Genomic DNA, 7,958 nt, shown 5'->3' with positions numbered 1-7,958 from the left:
CTCTGTCTAAAACATAAGCAGAGTTTCATGTTAGTACATTCATCCCCAAGAGAAAGAGAGAGAAAATGGAGAGGGAGAAGTTGGTCCACTTACTTGCATGGACCATGTTGGCTTTTGCAAGAGCTTTTCTCTGGAAATTGGTTCTTCCCTCCATGTGAAATATAAGCAGAGCTTCATGTTAATATCCCAGAGAAAGAGAGAGAAAATGGACAGGGAGAAGTTGGTCCACTTATTTGCATGGAAGCAGAAAGCTGCTGGCAGGTAGCAAAAGCCTAGTGGCCACAGCATGGAACATTATCCCCAGGGACCATGCTGGCTTTTGCAAAAGCTTTTCTCTGGAAATTGGTTCTTCCCTCTGTCTGAATTAGAAGCACAGCTTTATGATAACACACTCAACCCCCAGAGAAAGAGAGAGAAAATGGGGAAAGAGCAGTTACTGCACTTAGTTGCATGGAAGCACTGCCTGGAAGAATGCTGGCCGGCAGCAAAAGGCTAGTGGTCACAGCATGGAACAGTATCCCCAGGGACCATGTTGGCTTTTGCAAGAGCATTTCACTTGAAATTGGTTCTTCCCTCCATCTGAAATAGAAGTAAAGCTTCATGTTAATACACTCTTCCCACAGAGAAAGAGAGAGAAAACGGAGGGAAACAAGTTGGTCCACTTACTTGCCTGGATGCAGAAAGCTGCTGGCCGGTAGCAAAAGCCTAGTGGTCACAGAATGGTGCAGTATCCCCAGGGACCATGCTGGCTTTTGCAAGAGGATTTCACTTGAAATTGGTTCTTCTCTCCCTCCGTCTGAAAAATAAGCAGAGCTTCATATTAATGCACTGTTCCCCCAGAGAAAGAGAGAGAAAATGGAGAGGGAGAAGTTGGTCCGGTTACTTGCATGGAAGCAGAAAGCTCCCGGCTGGTAGCAAAAGCCTAGTGGTGCAGTATCCTCAAGGACCATGTTGGCTTTTGCAAGCGAATTTCACTTGAAATTGGTTCTTCTCTCCCTCCGTCTGAAAAATAAGCAGAGCTTCATATTAATGCACTGTTCCCCCAGAGAAAGAGAGAGAAAATGGAGAGGGAGAAGTTGGTCCGGTTACTTGCATGGAAGCAGAAAGCTCCCGGCTGGTAGCAAAAGCCTAGTGGTGCAGTATCCTCAAGGACCATGTTGGCTTTTGCAAGCGAATTTCACTTGAAGTTGGTTCTTCTCTCCCTCCGTCTGAAATGTAAGCAGAGTTTCATGTTAGTACACTCATCCCCAAGAGAAAGAGAGAGAAAATGGACCATGCTTGGCTTTTGCAAGAGCATTTCACTTGAAAATGGTTCTTCGTTTTGTCTGAAATATAAATAGTCTGTCTTAAGCATTCAATCAAAGTATACATTTATCAAATTCCCCAAAATAAAATCTTGGAGGCCAAAATTTAGATGGCTCATGAGCATTCAGAGCAGCTCCGCTGGACAACACTGGGCAGACAGAATGGTGGCAGAGAAGTATCATTTCTTTGCTGCCTCCATTGCCTTGACATAGGTCTTCCAAGGGGCCCTAGCGTATTTTCATTCGGATTCACTCTGAGTTTTCTGCCACCGTTGCTCTAGTCTGCTTCCCACTGGTTTTGTCACCGCCAACTCACTAGTTCACCAGGGTGCCAATTTGGCTGTACTTTGTGGGAAGGTATGCGTAGGACCGATCATGTCCACTGCCCTGACAATTTCCCTTTTCCAGAGATGTGCCAGGGCTTTGACAGGATCAATTGCCAAGGCAACAGGAATCCATCTTCTCTAAATGAGGCTGTTGTGAGGCCATTGCTGAAAAAAGCCACCTTGGATCCCATTGTTTTGGATAACTATGGCCAGTCTCTAATATTCCATTCTTGGGCAAGGTTCTGGAGCAAGTGGTGGCCTCCCAGCTTCAGAGGTTTCTGGGTGAAACAGATTATCTAGATGCATTTCAATCTGGCTTCAGACCCGACTATGGGACAGAGACAGCTTTGGTCGCCTTGGTGGATGATCTTTGCAGGGAACTGGACAGGGAGAGTGTGTCCCTCTTGGTCCTGCTGGATCTCTCAATGGCGCCCGATACCATCGACCATGGTTTCTTTCTGGGCAGCCTCTCTGAGATGGGACTTGGGGGCACTGTTATGCAGTGGTTCTGGTCCTTCTTGGAGGGTGGACTCAGAAGGTGGTGTTGGGGGACTCCTGTTCAACTACTTGGCCACTGGTATGTGGGATCCCTCAGGGTTCTGTTCTGCCCCCCATGTTGTTCAACATCTACCTGAAAGCGCTGGGAAAGGTCATTTGAAGTTTTGGGGTGCGGTGTCACCAGTATGCGGATGACCCCCAACTCTATCTCTCCTTCCCATCTGACTCCAAGGAAGCTGTCTCAGTACTAAACCAGTGTCTTCAGTCCATAATGGACTGGATGAGGGCAAACAAATGGAAGCTTAATCCGGACAAGACAGAGGTGCTCCTGGCCAGTCATAAAGCAGATCAGAGAATTGGGACTTTCCCTGTGTTGGATGGGGTCATACTCCCCTTGAAATCTCAGGCTTGCAGCTTGGCTGTTTTCCTTCTAGACTCCGTTCTGAGCTTGGATGCCTAGGTCTCAGCAGTGGCCAGGAGTGCATTTGCACATCTTAAACTTTCACGTCAGCTGCGCCCGTTCTTTGAGATGTCAGATCTGCCTGGACTTCTCTTTGAGCCTGGATGCTCAAGTCTCAGTATTGGCCAGGAGTGCATTTGCACATATTAAACCTGTGCACCAGCTGCATCCATTCCTTGAGACATCAGATCTGACTGGACCTCTCTGAGCCTGGATGCCCAGGTCTCAGCAGTGTCCAGGAGTGCATTTGCACAACTTAAACTTTCATGTCAGCTGTGCACATTCCTTAAGATGTGAGATCTGCCTGGACTCTACTCTGAGCCTGGATGCACAAGTCTCAGCAGTGGCCAGGAGTGCATTTGCACATCTTAAATTCGTGCGACAGCTGTGCCTGTTCCTTGAAACATCAGATCTGCCTGGACTTCTCTCTGAGCCTGGATGCTCAGGTCTCAGTTCTGGCCAGGAATGCATTTGCACATCTTAAACCTGTGCACCAGCTGCACCCGTTCCTTCAGACATCAGATCTGACTGGTCTCAGCAGTGTCCAGGACTGCATTTGCACAACTTAAACTTTCACGCCAGCTGCACCCATTCCTTCAGATGTCGCATCTCCCTGGACTGCACTCTGAGCCTGGATGCCCAGATCTCAGCAGTTGCTAGGAATACATTTGCACAGCTTAAACAGCACCCATTCCTTGAGACATCAGATCTGGCTACAGTGACACACACCTTGATTATATCTTGTTTGGACCACTGCAATGCACTCTAAGGCCCCATTCACACTGGCGGTTTTGCTCTGGAAGAACTGGGCACATTTGGGGCGCCCCTCCCAAATCTCTCTGTTAGCAAGTGCCCACTACAAAATGAGGGGCATTTTAACCCGAATGCCTTCTTACAGAAATCGGGTTTAACATGAAGGTGCCTGCTGTCAATCAAGCGATCGTCATAGGTGACGTTTGCAGCGGGCATAGGAAGGCACATTGGAAGTATGCCTCCCCCCTCCTTTTTTTTTAAGAGCCAGGCACAAAATGCACCAAAATGCGCTCATTTTGTCAAATTTAAAAACCGTGTGTGTGTGTGTGTGTGTGTGTGTTGTGGGCATTTGGGTCAGTGCAGGTTATGATCTGCCCTTGGCCCCATTTTCAACCCCAAATGCAAGCTAATGCATCCTGTATCCCCCTCTCCTTGCCACCCCAGAATGCCTCTTAGACATGTAATAATAATAATAATAATAATAATAAATTCCTCACCTCGGAAATGCCAGAAAAGGATGCGATTGTCATGCATTCTTTTTTGCTCTTAAAAGCAATTCAGGGCTAATTGAGAGATGGTATCTTCCCATATGAATAGGCAAGAGCCCCAAGATCTGCAAGAAAGGACTTTCTCTGAGTCCCATCAAGATCGGAGGCTTGCCGCTGAAGATGAGAGGGAGAGCCTTCTCAGGGCTGCTCCCATCCTCTAGAATAAGACCCTTCCTCCAGAGGCTAGGCTGGTCCTCTTCCTGCTGGCCTTTCACAGTTTTAGGCCAGCAGGTTTTCTTTACATAAGGCATAGCAGGGCGGTTTTATGGAGCGGGTGGGATTTTAGTCTGTTTTTAACTTGAGTATATTTGATGTGATTTTATATTTTATATTGTGTATATTTTATGTGATTTTATATATAGATATTTTAATTGTTTGAATTTTATAGCAATTTTAAAGGTTCTATCTGTGAGTTGCCTTGGGTTTCTCCAGGTGAAAAGGTGGGATATAAATAAAATAAATAAATGAAATGAAATAAATTACTGAGAGAACAAGAGACATAAGAATGCAAATGCAATTCACAGAAAGCTATCTCCATTAGCCTTAATATGACCTAGGAGCAATATTCGAGCCCAAATATGAAAGAAGAGATGAGGAGAAGCCAGAAGATGCAGCTTTCTTTGCTACACACTTGGGCCAAAAAACTAACATAATTCTCTTGTGCCAGATGTTTGAGGAGATCTAAGCCCTCCTCAAATACTAGAACCTTCCTCCAGAACTTAAGGGCAAGCCACCAGGCTCTACTAGAGCAGGGGCTTTCTCCTGTTTCCTGTAACAGCAGAAATAGAAATAGAATTAGAAATAAGGTCTTAAGCCCCTTACTAGTCCAAACTATAATAGATAACATTAGCCACAGCAGAAATCAACAGACACTTGGTAAACCAAAGCAGTGATACAAATCCCATTGATTCATTCTGGTAGAGAAGAGCCACTGAATCGAACCTAAACTGGTGGATATACTGCCTTCACAGAAATACACACAAACACCACTTTTACACACTGGGGGGAAAAAATCTCAGCGGTTTTTGTGCATTCTATCTGGAAAAGAAAACCTGACAGAATGAGAACATTTGCTCCGTAAAACCCCAACTATTTCAGCACATTCCCTTTTTGTAACCTGAAAACAGTTGTAAGACATTGCGGAAACTTCCTTCCTAGCATCCCTACTGCCCTTCAGAGACATCACTGAGCTTTGTCTTGTGAGGGGTCTCTCCCTAAAACACTGTTGTTGGTATTTATTGCTATTGAAAAACAGAAAAGAGGGCTCACCTGATCATCCAGCCGCAATTTCTGGAAACAGTTGTGTAGATTCTTCATAGGAACTGCTAGAATAGGAAAGAAGCCCCCCCACACACACACACAAATACACACAACATACAAAAGCATTCCCTTTTCATTCCTAGTTTGGAAAGAGAGACTAGACAGTTAACCTGTTTTGTGTCATCGAAGCGTGAACCTCTTGTATCTGAGACACTGTCTCCTCCTCCTGATCTGGGAAAAGCAGCCTCCAGACCCCAGTGCTCCCCAGTCCCTCCCAGTAAACCCAAAGAACTTCTCTTGCTGATCGTGGAAAGAAGGCTTTGTTTTGAGGGTCAACTGTTCCAAAACCAGGAAAGCAGAGACACCCCACCCCCACCCCGACACACAACAACACAAAAGCAATGCAACAAAGAAGGTCACATAGTGATCAAATGCAAAGTTAAGAAGGGATCAAATGCAAAGGGGACTTACTGACTATTTTTCGTGAAAGTTTGCTTTCTTGCATGTATGTGATCTCAAGAGACCAAAGGCATCAGTGCCCCCCTCCAAACATTGCCAAAGAGGCACTAAAAAGAACATTTTCCCAAAAGCACAACATTGGAAGTCACACATTTCCTGCACAATTGTTGCTGTGAAAGATCTGGAAAGGAAGGCCCTAGAACAAGTTCCCCAAATGCATTCAAGGCACAATCAGTGCAATGTGTCGGAGGGTCACTCACTGTCCAGTTGCTTTCGCTTGTGAAGATATAGAGCGGCACCCAGAGATTGGCACAGGGATTGGCATCCATCCCAAAGAGGTAGCACTTGCTCTGCAGAAAGGATCCTGCAAGGCCAACAAAGGATACCCATCACTCTGGCACTGCCAAGGAATCACAGGACCCTCACTTTTGGGTTGATTAATGCCATATGAAAGCCTAGGATGTGTAGTTTGCTGTGGCCCCAGAGCTTTCTGGCAGAGAAGACTGAACATCCCACAAAACTACAAATCCCAGAACTCCATAGCCTTGAGCCATGTCACTCAATCTGTGGCAAAGTGCATCAATTCTACTGTATAGAGGCAGCCTTGGTTTCCTGGTCCCTCTCCAGAGAAAGAGAGAGAAAATGGAGGGGGAGAAGTTGGTCCACTTACTTACATGGAAGCAGAAAGCTCCTGGCCAAAAGCAAAAGCCTAGTGGTCACAGCGTGGCGCAGTATCCCCAGGGACCAGATTGGAGTTTGCAAGAGCATTTCACATGAAATTGGTTCTTTCCTTCATCTGAAATATAAGCAGAACTTCATGTTAGTACAGTCAGACCTCTGTATCCATGGATTCAGGCATCCACGGCTTAAGAATATTTTAAAAATATATAAACTCCAAAAAACAAATCTTTATTTTTTGCCATTTTATATAAGGGACACCTTTTACTCTGACCCTGTTTTTAATGAGACTTTTGGTATCCATTGGGGGTGAAACCAAATCTCAGTAGATACCAAGGGCCCACTGGGTTATCTTCACCTTTTTTGTTACTCTGTTTTGGTTAATTCTCCTTTAGTACTTCTCCTCATTCCTTCCTCATTGCTATTTTCCTTTAAGGACTTAAAAACCAAAGTATTGTCTCCCATCTATTAACCCTCCTTCCTTCCTTCCTTCCTTCCTTCCTTCCTTCCTTCCTTCCTTCTTCCACAATTAAAGCCAATCACTTGTTAATTCAAACTGTACTTCATAATAATGCTAACCACAGCAGAAATCAAATTTCCCTTTGGGGACTTAAAATAAATCAAAGTGTAGTCTCTTATCCATTTATCTTTCTTTCTTTCTTTCTTTCTTTCTTTCTTTCTTTCTTTCACACTTGTTAATCCTAACTGATTAACATTTTATCAGCATAGAATCCCTTCGTTAATTTTAGGAAACAGCTACAGCTTTCAGAAGCCTGCTAGTTGTTTCTGTTTCCAGGAACTATTCCCTTCACTACCACAAGAGAAGTCCATGGAGACTGGCAGTTGGCCAGAGGAAGCCTCCATCCTTCCGCCTTCGTTGTACGCATCACAATGGCACAGAAAAGTAGTCCCTGGAAGCCTTGGGCCAGTGGAGGAAAAAGGGTTGCTCTCCATTGTGAGATATTTGATGGGGAAAGTGACTATTGCTCTGTTAGTGGACAGACTGGCTTCATAGAAACACACACACACACTTTGGAATAAAATTTCAGTGGTTTCTGAAAGACCAGGCTAGAAAAAAATGTGAAAGGGCATGCAGATTCCACATGTGTGGACAAATGGGCATAAGTCTGGACATACTGGCTTCACAGAAACACACACACACACACACTTTGGAAAATAATCTCAGTGGTTTTGAAAGACTATACTGAACAAAAGTGAAACGACATGAAAATGCCGTAAGTGTGAGTGTTTATGGCACTGTCCTTTTATCCTTTGTTTAAAGGGCAGAGGTTTCATACGACTATTCCACACTGCAGAAATAATCCAGATTGACACCACTTTACCTGCCCCAGCTCAGTGCTATAGAATTCTGGGAATTGTAGTTGGTTGTGGCACCCAGAATTCCATAGCCTTGAGAAAGGCAGTTAAAGTGGTGTCAAATAGTATTATTGCTGCAGTGCGGGTGCAGCCAGAGAACCTTATCGCACACTAATTTTTAAACGTTTGGGGAACTGAAGGAGGATGCTTGTGTGCGCGCGTGCCCTGCAAAAAACAGAGTTTACCGCACACGGATATGTCCTCCAACAGGCCCCGTTCCATCCTCTGGCGCACACCCATTCCCGTCCAGTTCTGACGGGCGTCATTTTTGATGGGTACCAATAAGCTGGTTTGT

At 45.0% G+C, this 7,958-nt stretch overlaps 1 long non-coding RNA gene across 1 annotated transcript; it reads right to left on the bottom strand.

Annotated features, from left to right (window-relative positions):
- Positions 1 to 1,138: 1,138 nt before the first annotated feature.
- On the bottom strand, positions 1,139 to 6,913 carry LOC149314615 (uncharacterized). The gene is made up of 3 exons (XR_016281130.1): positions 6,283 to 6,913; positions 5,869 to 5,972; positions 1,139 to 1,208 (listed from the first exon to the last, which is right to left on the bottom strand). It is a non-coding gene; the product is annotated as an uncharacterized LOC149314615 (long non-coding RNA).
- Between the last annotated feature and the right edge of the window lie 1,045 nt (positions 6,914 to 7,958).

Source organism: Sceloporus occidentalis, unplaced genomic scaffold (genome assembly GCF_023333645.1).
Source record: "Sceloporus occidentalis isolate IW3139 unplaced genomic scaffold, rSceOcc1.0.p SCAF_4, whole genome shotgun sequence".
Taxonomy (NCBI): domain Eukaryota; kingdom Metazoa; phylum Chordata; class Lepidosauria; order Squamata; family Phrynosomatidae; genus Sceloporus; species Sceloporus occidentalis.
This window is presented reverse-complemented; position numbering and strand designations above follow the sequence as displayed.